This window comes from Lycorma delicatula, chromosome 7, assembly GCF_047948215.1.
Source record: "Lycorma delicatula isolate Av1 chromosome 7, ASM4794821v1, whole genome shotgun sequence".
NCBI classification, from domain to species: domain Eukaryota; kingdom Metazoa; phylum Arthropoda; class Insecta; order Hemiptera; family Fulgoridae; genus Lycorma; species Lycorma delicatula.
In genome coordinates, this window is record NC_134461.1 from 35,671,850 (window position 1) to 35,688,290 (window position 16,441).

Here is a 16,441-nt window from a genome sequence, read left to right on the forward strand (position 1 = left end):
GTCCCTCACCAGTAAATGTATCCATTTTAAACAACACTGGTGTCAGCGCTGGTGGTCAAATTCAGTACTAATGAACTACATTAAGTCAAAACTTAATGTTTTGTTATGAAATGAGACCTCAAACAAATCAGTAAGTTATCTCAATAAATTTGTATATGCTTTTTAAAGTTGTGAAGTGCTTTTTGATCACCTGGTACGTCAATCTTCAAATCATTAGTAAAAAATATATTATATTTTATTTTAAGTGTATGTTTAAAATATAAAAATACAGTGTAAGTTAGGGAATAATGATTTCTCCTGTAATTCTCCTGTGATTTCCTCTTAAAGAACACAGATAATGACCAACCAAATAAATCAAAATTCATTCCACTGATAGCAACTAGTATGGATTTAGCTACCATACTAAAAACTTTCATTGTACGCTAAATTATTTAAATAAAATTATATTCTGAAATCCACTAACATTAACAAATAATAAAAATTTAATAGATTATCAAATAAAAATCTGCACTTCTAAAGTATAAATGTACTGAGTCAAACGATTCAAAACCTGACCTGGAATAACAAAAACGTTATTACAGCTCAATAATTTGTTTGTTTGCCATTTAAAATAACGGACAGTTAGTTATTTATTAACTCTTCTGTTGTATTTATAGTAGGAGAATTCATTCTCCTAACTAGTACGGTACCTAAATAGCCTGGGAAACATACAATGGTATCCCATTGCAATCACGGTTCTCAGTAACATTCTGTTTCTCTACCCTAATTCTCTCTCTCCTTAATTTGACTGGCACTGCTCTCATTCTAACATACTATGGTGCTTTGAATGACAAGTAAATAATTGAATAAAATAGCAAGTTGATTCAGTTGAAAGGGTAGTCAATTTGTTTGGCTGGAATGAATAGTAAAATAGATATAACAGTAAAATTGATTAAGGAATGAATAAAAATGATGTGAATAAAAAATTAAGACGACTGATTTCATACTGGATACAATTATAGCATAAGGTTGATAAAATTTATAGATTGTACTTATAATCTTTTTTTTTATACAATTAAAAAAAAATAGAATAGAAATTAGTTTAAAAGCAGAAGAAAAATAATAATCATGAGAAAAGATTTACAGTAGTTAGTACTATTAAGAAGATTTGATCTTCTTAATAGAAAGGAAATTTAGTTCATTTCTCTTTCCTTTTAGTACTATTATGAAATGTATTAAAAACTGGTGTTTTTAATACACCAGAGGATGAAAAGGTAGATACCATACTCAGATCTGAATTTAATAGAGCATTAAAGGATTTGAATGGCAGAAAGGCTTCTGGGATAGACGAGATAACTGCAGAATTACTGTGCAGTGCAGGTAAGGAAGCAATATATAGATTGTACACACTGGTGTGTAGTATTTATAAAAAAGGGGAAATTCCATCAGACTTCAAAAAGAATATTATTGTTATGATACCAAAGGTAGCAGGAGCAGATAAATGTAAATACAGAACTTTTATATTAACTACTCGTGTATCAAGAATTTTAACTAGAATTCTGTACAAAAGTATTGAGAGGAGAATGGAAGAAGTGTTAGAAGACCAATTTGGTTTCTCCTAATCAGAAAAATTATTGGAACTAGGGAAGCAATTTAAGTGCTGAGATTAAATTAATTTTTAGATTAATAGTAGAAAGAAGATTAAAGAAAAACAAAACAACATACATGGCATTTATAGACTTAGAAAAAAAAGGCATTTGATAACGTAAACTGGAATAAAATGTTCAGCATTTTAAAAAATGTAGGGTTCAAGTATAGAGATAGAAAGAACCTTAGTTGTTAACATTTAATGGAACAAAACTGCAGCAGTAATAATCGAAGAGCATAAATAAGAAAGAAGCAGTAATAAAAAAGGGAGTCTGACAAGGATGTTCCCTATCCCCCATTACTTTTAAATATATTTGAATATAAAAATAGGAAGAGAAAAGATTACAGAGGTAGAAGAATTCTGTTATTTGGGAAGTGGAATTACTAAAGATGGACGAAGCAGGAGTAATATAAAAGCCGAATATCATAGATGAAACGAGCTTTCAGTCAGAAATATAATTTGCTTACATCATCAAAAATTAATTTAAACATCAGGAAACCATTTTTAAAAATATATGTTTGGAACATAGCTTTATATGGAAGTGAAATTTGGATGATCAGAGTACCTGAGAAGAAAAAAATTAGAAGCTTTTGAAATGAGGTGCTACAGCAGAATGTTAAAAATCAGATGGGTGGATAAAGTGACAACTAAAGAGGTGTTGCAGCAAACTGATGATGAAGAAAGAAGCATTCGGAAAAATATAGTTAAAAGAAGAGACAGACTTATAGGCCACGTATTAAGGCACTCTGGAATAGTCGCTTTGATACTGGAGGAACATGCAGGTGGAAAAAATTGTCCAGGCAGACAATATTTTTAACCCACCGGGTTGGTCTAGTGGTTAACGCGTCTTCCCAAATCAGCTGATTTGGAAGTCGAGAGTTCCAGCGTTCAAGTCCTAGTAAAGCCAGATATTTTTACATGGATTTGAATACTAGATCGTGGATACCGGTGTTCTTTGGTGGTTGGGTTTCAATTAACCACACATCTCAGGAATGGTCGAACTGAGAATGTACAAGACTACACTTCATTTACACTCATACATATCATCCTCATTCATCCTCTGAAGAATTATCTAAACGGTAGTTACCGGAGGCTAAACAGGAAAAAGAAAGAAGGCAGACAATATTTGGAATATGTAAAACAAATTGTTAGTGATATAGGATGTAGGGGTATATCGAAATAAAATGACTGGCACTATTTAGTGAATCTTGGAGAGCTGCATCAAATCAGTCAAATGACTGAAGACAAAAAAGTACTATTAATTCATATGAAAAAAAAGAAAACTAATATATTAACATTACATTTTATAAACTCACTGATTAGATGATTGATTATAATGATTATTAAAACATATGTATTGTTATAGCTCTAAAGCTAAAATCCAGCTTTAAGAATATGAATAAAAAATGAATCTTTTATTCTGGTTGGTACAAAACAATGTTTGAGCGTTATATTACATAGATTACGTTATCAATAAATAGATATGTTACTTCACGAATTAAAAAATAACTTTCCCAGAATTTTACTTGATGGATAAAGGGGCACTTTAATCAGAACCGCATCACAAAATACACAACTGCGAAAATAAATAAAACATTTGAAAAAGTATTGCATAATTTTTCGGCTTTGCCAGAGAGATTTTTATACTAAAACGTCATACGGTTTTTAAATATTACTGAAAAATTGCTGAAATCCGAGCGAAATCTTTCACTAGCCGTAACTTGCAAACGAAGCATTTTAGGGCATCCATTATTTTCATAAAGGTGGAATAGGTTATGAAATTCCCAGGAGAACTTCGTGATACACTCTGCATAAATAAATAAATTCAAAAGGCGATAATGAAAATTATTCAAGAGCATATTTATTTACACATTACATGGGTATACAAGAAAGAAAGGGTTTTTTTATTTAAATATTACTTTAAAATACATCAGACTAGTAATATTATTTATTTAAAAGAGAATCTTTTATTTTAAATAAATTGGTAGAAAGCTTGGTAATGATAAATAGTTTGGTAATGTTATAAAAATGGCACAGGAAGAGTTGTTAGGTAAATTGTAAGCTAAAATATTGTTTTGAGTTACACAAAAACAGTTCTTTTGCCTGATTTTATATCGTTATTTTTGAACAGTAGATGACTATTATTTTTACCAAAGATTGCATATTCATAAAAACATATGGATCGATTAAAAATTTTAGTTTACTTATCTATATTTATGTTCCATATGTTTGAGCGCCAAACAATGAGGTGCAAAAAACATTTTTTATTCTTGAAGATTCGTTCTAAATTTTTCAGTCGCCAAAAGGTGATATACACGAAATATTACACATTAGACGGGAATATCAGGTACTTTTTCGGGTACCAGATTTTATTTATTACCCGGAAACGAATGGTACGGTCAAAATTAAAAAAACTATTTGTTTGAACATTTTTTTTTATTTTTATTTGCTTTTAATTCTTTCCCTCAAATCATTTATACACTAAAATTCATCCACAGTGTGAATTGTCTATGCAAAATAGAGATAAAGAAATCCCGTTTGAAATTATTTGTCGAAATCCATCCTGAGGATGTAAATAAATAAAAAAATAGTTTTACCAAAAGGAAAGCAAGTTTAATTTTTTGTGCTGTTTCGTTTTTATTTTTATTATATTTATTTTTATTTTTTGTAAAATATCTTGAACTAGTAGAACACAAAAAATAATATTTCTCGTCAAGAGGGGCCGGTTGATTGTTAAATATTTAACGCTAAGTAGTAAGTAGTATTCATTGCTAAGATATCAACGAAATTGTTAATATAAAGTGTAAATAGTATTGCTTAATTCATTGTAATTTCATTAAAGTAGATTACGTCCTCCATTCATAATCTCTTAAAACAGTAAAACAATTTTAAACCTAAATAACGGGGTCAAACTGAAATAAACAGTCAATGAAGCAAAATCCCGTTTGATTTTGTGATAGTTAAAGATAACATGAAAATTAAACGTATATCAGCAATTGACAGATGTCTTTAATTATATATTGAGAATACAGATAGCGCTCGCTACGAAAAATTACGTCACTTGCCGACTACAAATATAATGATGCAATAAAACTTTTTATTACATATCTCGAGAATAATTTATTTGAATTTAATAAATGAGATACTAAAATAAAATTCTGTATATTTTTTCTACATTTTACTCGAAGTAATTGTATAACTACCTATTACGGAATGCGATTTAATCAGAAACTCAAATATTAATAGACGAAAATATGTTCTGTTTAAGCTTTACTGCTTCCCTAATGATGGATTTATCTAAATAAATTTAGACCTATAACCATTCCAAAGTTCATTAAATTGGTAAAAGAATCATTCAGATCAGTTTTGTGGTTCTCAACTTTTAAGTGTATATCAGAAAAAACACACACACGGATATTGTGATTCTAATTATAAATATTAATGTAACTTAACTAGATTTGAATGCCAACAATATAGTTTAATTAAACATCTCATCAATTATCATTAGATTAATGACACTCTTTCAAAAACTGCCTCCTCAGATTATAAAGACAAATTAAGGTATGTAACTGAGTTTAGAGTTTATTGTGAGGTAGTGCAATCTCAAACATTAAAAAATATTACCACCTAATTAAATACAAGGTATGGTATTTTTTAACAAGATATCTCTTTTCAAATACAGTACTCTGCGAAACAGGCTGTACAGTAATTAAGAGATTAAAGGATGTTAAAAGAAAACTTTGTTTCTTTAATTATGTACATGTTTCAAGTTCTTATTTTAATGTACTGATGAACACAACTTCTGAAACAACAGTTAAGAGACAGATACAGACTACAGTAGTCCAAGGTTGTTACAATAATAAATGTGTTTAAGTATCATATATATAACTAAGACGGATACCGAACAAATGCACAGTAATTAATTTATGACATCATATACCATAGAAAGTAAATGATAGAGATTTTCAAAAACATATTTTTAGGACAGGAATAATAACAATCTTCAAAAGGATAGCTTTAGAGCTATGTTTTATACCTTTCCGCATATCATATTTACATATATAACTTACATGTAATTCTAACATATCTCTTTGAAATTATTACCTTTTCTTTTATACATTACTTTTTAATCTTTTCATATTTCTATCAATCTTTAAATATCATTTTCATCTTACCCTGAGAATATTTGTCCTGATAAAGACAGGTTCCTAATCTCATATCAATCTCTATTTTTTTCAATTCAAGCTAAACTTTTGATTCCCTGATAGTTCTCATTTTCTTTTAGATAATTTCCTATAATTTTACTTAATTAATTAAAGTAATTTCACTATCTGGCTTTTCTTCTTTCCTTTTTCTATTAATCATTTTAGCTCTGTTTTATTCAATACTTTTCCTCTAATGATACCTCTCAGCCGATTAGCTTTCCTATTCTGGTTAAGCTTCTATTCTCATTCATTCTTCTCATTAAAAAATTTCTTAAAAATATTAAAAAAATTTCTTAAAATATTAATCATATTTTTTATTTGATCTATTATAAAATTTTCTCCAATTTCCTCTATTTCCATATCTCTATCGCCTCAAAATCTTTCTTTTTCCCTTCTTAGTGTTCATGTTTCACAACCCCAGAGGAACATTTCAAAATACACTTCCTCTGGTTTAATTCCATCTTACCACATTATAAATGTATCTTTTTTCTTTTTAAATTTTCATCGGTCATTGTTATTGTTGTTTTTATTTTGTTTTCACTTTTTCAAACTTCTGTAAATATTTACTTAAATACCTGTATTTTTTTAATTGTTTAAATATGGTACCTAAGCGTCTGTAATGCTTTAATTACTCAATTCAATTATTTTTTTTGTGTAGAGAATTGGTCAGTTTTCCTGTTCTCACTCAATCTGTTTTCTATACATTCATTCAGTCTATATTCTATTGAAACATCTAATTTTGAAAATGTCCTGTACGTAATCTCTTAAAAATATGTCATCTAAGAACATTATACAATTTATTCTTCTCCCTCCGACACTGACCCCTTCATTATCTTCTTGGGTATTTTTAATCATATTTCAAAATAAATATTAAATAAAGTTAGAATATTCAGCATGCTTGCTTTCTCCTGTATCTAGATTAAACCATTATTTTGTGTATCTTCTATTTTTGTAGTTATTTTCCGATTCAGGTTCTTTAATTAATCCCTTACCTTCCATTATAATTTTTGGCTTTGTAACATTTTTATTATCTGAAATGATATGGTCAAATGTTTTTTATTTGTGTAAATAAAGCAAATTCTTCTCCAACCATTTGCTCTGTTTTTTTTTTTTATTATTCTCCTGTTCATAATTTTTTGAAGAATGTTGGGTGAATACAAAATTAAATTAATTCACCTTTGATTGGATCTGGCTGTATTATGCTTTGTAGATAACATTACACAATTTCATTATAACATGCAGTTTTTTCCATTCATTCTACTGTTACAAATTATGAAATTCTTTAATAGTGTAAAAAAGTAATACTTGATAATATCTGGGCTGGGCTCTAGTCCGATAGATTTGTATTATGTAACAAAACAAAACGAAACTGTTCAGTGACTATAAATAAAACTGAACTGCTTCATATAAATGAAAACCAAAAGTTATAAGCAAAACAATTTATTTCATATACACTAACTGGCTTGCCAATTAATGTAATGGTTAGCTCGCTGGTTTCTAGATAGCTGATCTCAAATTCAATTCCTGACTTTTTCTGGACAATTATTCGTCTATAACTTTACCCATCTTATCTTAATTATTAATATATTTATATGTAAAACATATCCAGAGTCATAATACTAAAAATTATGATAAAAAAGGAAAATAGTTACTGATACTATGCGGAAAAAAAAAAAGAATCTCTTTCTTCGGTCATCTCATAAGGACACCGCAAACAAGACTGTCAAGAAATATCATTGAAAAGCTCTGGTTCCAAAAGCTAGAAGTAAGATGGATCAAAGAAATTAGAGAAGATATGAAAGAATTGGGAATTTCCCTGACTGACCTACAGAATAAAACTGGAAAAATTACAAAGCTAAAAGATAAAAGCATTAGATTTAAACAAAAGACAGACAAACGACAAAATACAACGAAGAGGGTGTTTACGGATGAAGAAAAGAAAGCAAGATCTGAACGGATGAAGAAATACTGGGCAGCTCGAAAGAGTAAAATAACACGCTTTTCTCAGAAAAGATCCAACTAAAATTGACTTAAGTGGTCCCATGTTGGCCATAAAAGCATAATAATAATAATAATAATAATAATAATAATAATAATAATAATAATAATAAAAGGAAAATAAATAAAATAAGAGAATAAAATAGAAAAATAATTAAATATAATATACCACCACATATAAAAAAGGTAAAACCATTTTTGTAGAGTTTTTTTATAAATAGATAGATGTCATATCAGTATTGAGTAGCAAATTAATTATTAAATGGGAGGAATCCACTACCTCCACCTGCTGGCAAATATGCTTATCAATAAATGATATGGTCTCATGAAATGGAAAAAAGTAAAATTAAATACACCACAATATACGCAATCATATTGTTTAAAAACAAAAAATCAAACTGGCAATAGTAAGCTGCATATATTGTTAAAGATTTTCTTTGTATTCATCATATTTATATTTTATTTACATATGTCAAATGAGCATTGATTTATGGTTATATTCCTGTAGAAAAATAATAACCAGTATTTATTTTAATTTGTGTTGTTTTAACAAAAAGAACGGGAAGCTTCAAGGTTTGAAGCGTTTATAAATTATTACATCATAAATTTTTCTTGCCGCAAATATCTTACTCATTGAACTAATCACTTCTTTCAAAATAAGATATAACTATATTGAAGTGTTCTTAAAGTAAGAATATAAATAATAATGAACATCTACAATGTAAATATCTGAATAAAGATTACAGGAAAAGAAGCTTGGCAAAATGATTTGTTTGAAGCATGGTACAATATCAAGCAGAAACTTGTATGCTGAAGAAAAAAGATGAAAAAAAGACTAGAAGTACTATAAATTAAAAAATGAAGAAAATGAAGTTGACAGATAAAGTAAGAAATGAAGAAAACCGGAACATAGTTGAATAGCAAGAGAAAAATAATTAAGTAATAAAGAATAGTAAGGCAAAGCATATAAAGCACTGACCATAAAGAAACTATGGTAATGGAACCTCTAGAAAATATGGTAGGAGGAAAGAAATAGAAGAAGGTTTCAATTAATTGATATCAAGGTAGAAGGAAAGTTTAGGTAGCAAAAAGATTGACAGAGGAATGAGCTTGGGAATTTGGTTGCATGTTAAAACCAGCCAGATAATAGAATATTCATCACCATGTAAAAATAGAGAAAAAATTACTTACATACAGCATAAAAAAAGTTCCCCTTGTCTGTTACTGAAGCAAAAATCCAAGAGTTTTTAGAATAACTGTAAGAGAAAAGAATATTAAAATTAAGTTAGATCTAAACTTAGATGACTAATGATTGTAATAACTCATATTCTTAAGTTGTATATATATGTATACATTCAAATGAATAAATTTCACATCATAGAAATCTTATTAAAATAAACAGACATTAAATGTATGCTGGGTATTATGTATTGATGAAAAGGTTAAAAAAATATAAAAAGTTGATGTTCTACTCATACACAAAAAGAATGTAGCTGCACATTTTGAAATACAAAAACATCAAATGATATTGTGTCTGCCTAATAACACACACCCACATGCATGCGTGCGCACACACACACACACACACACACACACACACACACACACACACACACACACACCAGCTGTAATATCAGCTGATTCCAGTGTCAATACATAGAAGCAGTCACTAAAAGCAATTTGACAAATGAAAACGTACAAACCTGATTTTTACATCAAATTTGGATAGACCAACAAAAGCAATTTGTATGAAAAAAAACGCTTCAGAAACTCTAAAGTAAGCAACCCACATCTTGATAAAACTAAGAAAAGGAATGTAGAGAAATGATGTAAAGGGACTACTACTGTACTGGCTACGACTCTCTCAAATCACTTTTTTTACTACATTTTAATAAAAATAAGAACAGAAATGCAGAAAATGATGTAAAAGAGTTCTTAAAAAAAGCTAGCGCTGTCTAGACAGCAGGAATATGTACTATTTTTTGCAATTAATTATCAAATAATTTTCATGTGAGACTTTAAATATTAGAATGACATCAGATTAAATATCATTACGCTATAGTAATACAATTCTAATCAATCATGACCGTGAAAAAGTGAATATTTTCAATCTATTTACATAGGGAATGTATTATTTTATTTATAACCAAAATAACATTTATAACAATATAAATATTCTTTTCCAATTTTTCATTGTATTAATATCAAAATCAAATTGAAATAGTAATAATAAAACAAGTAGCAAGTAAATTGATTCATCTGTACTTTAAGTATTATTGTGATCTTCATTTAAGCAATTATAATATGAAATATTTTCTACATATAATTTCATAAACTGTATTAACCACATATTGAGTTTTGTATTATACTCATATTGTATTATAAGCAGAACGAACTACTTTATCATTTTACTCTAATTTTTTTAATTTATATCACCTCATAAGCTTGAACCTTGTGTATGGGATATGAAAATTGAATTTTGTAGCATATGAAAAATGCCATCCCTGACCAGGATTGAAACCCAGGAACTCCATATGAAAGGTGAAGATGTTACCACTCTGCCACAGAGATCAGCGGAGTAATTGTTGAGCAGTCATTATTATTCTAAAATGAGTGTTGTAATACTCATTCTGGAGGGGAATTGGGTATTTATAAAACATTTGAAAAATTTCTTCGAATAATTTGTTCAATCGTCTTACATTTACTGTTGTTGATGTTGTAACAGATCTATTGTTATTTATATCGGATTATGATTATTTTTTCTATGAATCTGTTTATTTGGTTGTTTTTATATTAGAATATTTTGTGTAATTCAGAGAGATTTAAGGGTTTTAATTCGAGAGCCAATGACATCTTGCTCCTCTCCTTCAATACTACTTTGGAACTGAGGCATTGTTTGGGACATTGGCTATTTTTTCCAGAGCATAAATATTCAATAGGAGAAGGATATTACCATTTATCTGCTCCAATCACCAGGAGTATGAACAAATGTCGTTCATTAAATGTTAATTTTTTTTTGTTAAGTTATGTGGTATAAACTTAAAACAGGATCGCCAGAGAAACTTCCTGTACAGAAGAATGAATCATTAAAATCAGCCCATTTGATGAAGGGCTCGAACAACATTCAAAAAAAAAATTACATGTGCATCAATCTTGAGATCTTTTTCCATTTTTTAAATTCAGCTAAAAAAACAATTTTTTTATCAAATAAAAAAATTTTATAGAATAATTTCTTTCATGAAATATCATATAATTTTATTATGTCTCATAACTCATTTAGATACAAATAACTAATTTAATTACAAATAAATTATTCAATTAAGATCGGCTATGGCAATCATATCAAAATAGAATAAAGTTAGAATGATGTACGAGTTCTAATAAACAAAAAATACTCTTAACATCTGTAAATGATTTCTCATTTTCTTCCTTTTTTTATTTTAATGAATTAACTCATATCCAGCTGTGTTGTTAAAATGAAGTAAAGACAGTTTGATTAAAGCATGATTGCAGACTGCAGTATATATTGTTTTGTTTATCAATACCCTAGTATATTAAACACTCTGAACTATACAAACAAAATATATATATATATATATATATATATATAAACTAGGAGGACGATGATTAAAAAAGAGAAAAGAACCAAATAGATAAAATAACATGAACTAAAAAACTCAACCACTAAATAAAGGATGCTTTTCCTTAGGTTTTGTGATATGTATATACATATGGAAGTTTGCTACCAAGTTGACCATGGTACCAACTTGAAATATCTTAAAGTACAAAAATTCAAAACTTAACAAAGAAATTTATTGAAAAATATTACTGACTCACTTTCAAGATTAAATAATATATGTACTTCCAGATGATCTTTTTGGAGTTAATTATGCAGCTCCTTTTACAATTAAATTATAAATGTGTGACCACTAGCTGTACTGAAGATTTGGAACTACACCTTCATGCAATTTTAAATGTGAGGAATTAATAATTTTTAAAATGTGTTGTCATATTTAATTTTGCTGATCAATGAATATAAGTTAATTTTAGTAATAAAAGCTGGATGACATGAGTTAATCAATTACAGCTAAATTTACCAATTCAAGAATCAGAAGCAAAAAAAAAACAATTTTGTATTTCTCATAAAAATTTCAAGAATATCAATCTAAATTACTAAAACACTATATCGATTTTATGATAGTACATTTTTCAAACGTATGAATTAATATTTTTTAAAATATAATCATGGACCCCCTCAATTACTATATCAACCTACATGGTGGAGTAGTAGTATCTTTCATCCAGAAGTTCCCCAGATTTGAATCCCAGTTGGGGATGACATTTTTTTATATGCTAAAGGTACTATGCTCTAAATTTTGTCTTATAAATACGCATCAGAAAGGGCTTAAAGTTATAATATTAAACCAAATCAAAACTACCTAACACCAGTGAACTGTAAAAATCAAATATTAAAAAAAAAATCTAAGATTGCTAATCAGTTAAAAAGTAAATATTATAAGAATGATTAACTTCAGGCGGAAAAGATGATAATGCATCAATATTATTCTAGTTGCAAAAAACTCCATAGGTAAATTTTCACAATATTTTTTTTATCGTAATATAATTTTATTTATTTCACATTTCATATTTTGAATCCATTGTTTTTTTTTGTACTGGTTCATATGCATGTTTCGCCTGTACTGGTCAAGCTTAAATCTCTCTAAATAAAAATATGTACACAGCTACTTTTGTAAAACTGATAAACACATTTTCAGTTTATTAAATTTTTAATCAACAGATAAACAAAATTTAGTGGTACGAAAAAAAAATATTTCAAAAGCAGGTCATATAATATTGTACTGTGACACACAGAAATATTTCCTAATTTTTATATTTCAAAACAAAAATTGTGAAATAATCCTAATTAGATAAAAATACATGTGTGTGTATTGTGTTTAAATTTATCTTTGTAAAAATTCTATTTTTTATAAAATAGAAAACAATTTAATAGACAAAACTACTGAGATATATATTTGTGAATTGTGCAACTTCTTTCTTGATACAATTGTTCTTATTTTACAATGTAACTACTGCCAACATCAATTATAAAAACAAATATTTACACATTTTATGAATGTAAAATAGATAATAGAGGAGCAATGTCCTGGTTAATATATAGGTTATATCAGATCCTAAACAGCCTTAAAAATGTCTTAGATGGGAAGGGTTCTAAGTTCAAATTCTGGTCAGGATTGACAGTTTTTTACATGTTACAAATTTAATTAATTTTTTTTTTTTAAGTAGAAGGTTAGTTGTAATTGAGCAAAAGTTTTTAGTTGCTGCAGTATAATTAATAAATAAATATAATATGGGCTAGAAGGAAGATATTGCTATTGTCAAACTATAGAAACCTACCTTACATGAGACCAAAGTTTATTATGAAAAATTGATAAGACAAGTGAGAAAATCTGTAAATGAAAGAATATAAATTAATTCTACATTGAGGGTTTATTTTACTATTCTCAAAACTCATAAAACATTCTGAAGTCAATTATTAATAAAGGTATTGAAGGTAAATCATTGCAAACAGAACCTGCTTTTATATATATTTTAAATTACACAATTTATTACAAAAATCCAATTTATGAAGCAAAACCATCAATAAGAAAGAAATATTTCAAAGTTTAAAAACATATTTAAGAGAGATAAGTTTCACAAAAAACATTTACTTCAAACTAACACACATTAACTTAGATTTATTGAAAATAGTGAATCAATATTGAAAATGTCTTAATTTCTTGTTGAATTTTATGGTAAAATCATCATTTTACCACAAATTTTATGACAAAGGAGGCCAATTCCTGTTAATTCAACTATGAAATAACTTAGAATAACTTAACAAATAGGTACAAATACTGGTTTAAGTGAAACCGATTGACAAAACGCTAACGTTTTTAATTTATGAACTGAAAATATAATATTACATTAATACAATTATGTAAGTTTATTTATTTTATTCAATTAAAAAAAAATTACTCAATAATATTATAAAATTTCTTTAGTAATTTTCATTTTAGAACAATATAGAAGAATCAAGTTCAAATTTAGTTGGTATATAACATAATGAATCTAAAAAGAATGAAAAAACTCTTGCAAAGTTTTGCACATTTTCGTTAATTTAATTTGATTTAATATTATTAACATTAGAAACCGCAAACAAAGAAACATCAATGTTCCAACTTGCAGCATCATAATGAACCATTCTTCAACCTTGCCCTGCAAATTTTTTCAAGCTTAATTGAGCATAACTTAAGAATGACTGAACCAATCTTCATCAAATTTTCACACACACAACTACAGGTATACTTTAGATGTAGCATATCTAAATTTCAATGAAATTGATCAAGAAGTTCTGAAGATTTTCAAGCTACAAAATGTTATATGTAGGCCTATATATAATATATAATGAAACCTAATCTTAAGTGAATAGTATTTTTGTACTCCTCATACTTCAAAACAAAAAGAAAATTCATTTTCACTATCACTGCCACCATGTGACTGAAAGTAATACTGTATTTTTTTTCGAAAAGTCAGTAAAAAGTGTTCAATCTTTAAAATGTATTTTTTATCCTTTTTAATGGATCAACTAATACCATCTTATCAATAGTATTTGAGCAGCTACCAGAAGAATGGTGGCAGGCTTCAACTTTATAACCTATCCCAGATTATGTTGAGAAATAGTTTTTGCCAGGTGAAATATTAATTGTGTAGTACAGTGGTCCATTGTATTTACTTAGATAGTTTGGAACTAGCATATTGTTACTTCCAAGCTTCATTGTATAGTTGTTGAAATTTTTTTCTGGTTTAGGTTATTTTCGTTGTTCATCTTATGTTATTATGTTAACAAATTATTATCATCATTAATGGTGAATCTGTTCAAAGACAAGTCTACATAGAATTTTTTTCAGCCGTTTCTGTATCCTAAGCTTCCCTTTTCATATCCTTATAATTCCCTTTGTTCTTCAGATAAGTTCACATGTTATACCTTCTTTCATTGTTGTTATTTCTAGCCTTTTTCCTTTTAGTTTTTTAAACATCCTTCTCTCATGAGTATAGGTCCTATCAAACTTTGTTTTCTTTTCTTTATGCTCATAATATATTTATTCCTATTTTTGACTTTATTATTACACCTCTACATTAGTTGTCTTTTCTGATGTTTTTCTTTTGTTCCCTCCACACTCATATCAAATATTTCAACTTTCAAATATTTCTGTTCTTTTTTTCTTTCTTTCTATAAGTCCACATTTTAGAATAACATAACAATATACTCCTTATAAAACATTCAGGAAATTTTTTTTATCAATATTGATAAAATACTGATATTTTTGTTTATCAAACTTTTTTATTTTCCACTATGGTAATTTTCCTTACACTATCCTCGCTTTATTTCGATTGTACAAATATGACATGTAAAAATACTTTCTAAATATTTAAAACGTCTTAACTTTTCCAGTAATTTACCCTCTGTTTCAAAATTATCTTAGAATTTAACTACTTTAAAATATTTATTTACTCTGCAAGTATGGGAAACTAATACACTTGCATATAAAACAATTTGTTCCTCAATTGTTTCGTAACTTTTTATAGAGTTTCATATTCTTGTGATACACTCAATAAGCATATGTAAACCACTGACTCCAAAAAAATATTACTATAATAAAAGTAATAATACTATTATCTACTTTGGTATTTATTCTGTCTTTGCTGCAGTTTAGATTACTAGGTAATTGTGGTTGTTAGTGTTCTAAATATTACCTTGGCAAACTGATCACATTCACCCACAGATGCAAGGAACACAGACACACTACACACCACAGAATCAAATTACTTTTAATAAACATTTATAGAGGGGGCATTCTACCTCCTTTCAATAATTTATTTTAATCACTCACTATGATCACCTTTGATCATTCAGAATGAACAAAGGAGAGAAAACATAGTTAACAAATAAAACTAACTCATTTTTATCTACTGATCTTACAAGGGACACCTGAAATGCAAAGCAGATTGGAAGATAACAACAGAACAAAATATCGCACAAAGCCACAAGTGTTGCCATCTTCTACCCGTTTAACTGAGATCCAAAAACTCATTGACCCACTCCTCTCATTTTCTGTCAGTTACCATTGTTATGGAGTCCAATATGGCTGCTATATCAGCTTATCAAAAACAACATGCAGTGACTGAATTTTAACTGCGGGGAAAAATGAATGCTAGAGACATTCATTGTCATTTATAATGATTAAACTGTTGATAAGGGTATCAACACGTGAGTAGAGGGTAGTAACATTATGTACATTAGATCATAGAGGGTAGTAAAATTATATACATTAGGGTAGTACATTATATACATCAGAATCTGGTAAAGTTAATATTGAGAAGGAATCACACACAATGGTTGACTAATTTATGTGATTGATGAGAAGCACCAAAAAGAGGTGTTTCCTCCTCCTTTTGGTGCTTCTAAGACATATACTGAAACACATTAGAATATCTGTCATGTTCAACAATCTACAGAGTTGATAATTCTCCAACATGATAATGCTCACAC

General features: G+C 28.0%; 1 protein-coding gene across 2 annotated transcripts in view; it reads left to right on the top strand.

The window, feature by feature from the left end:
* LOC142327751 (uncharacterized) overlaps positions 1–16,441 on the top strand; it is a 228,816-nt gene that overhangs the window by 185,548 nt on the left and 26,827 nt on the right. The gene's annotated exons all lie outside the window — the stretch shown is intronic.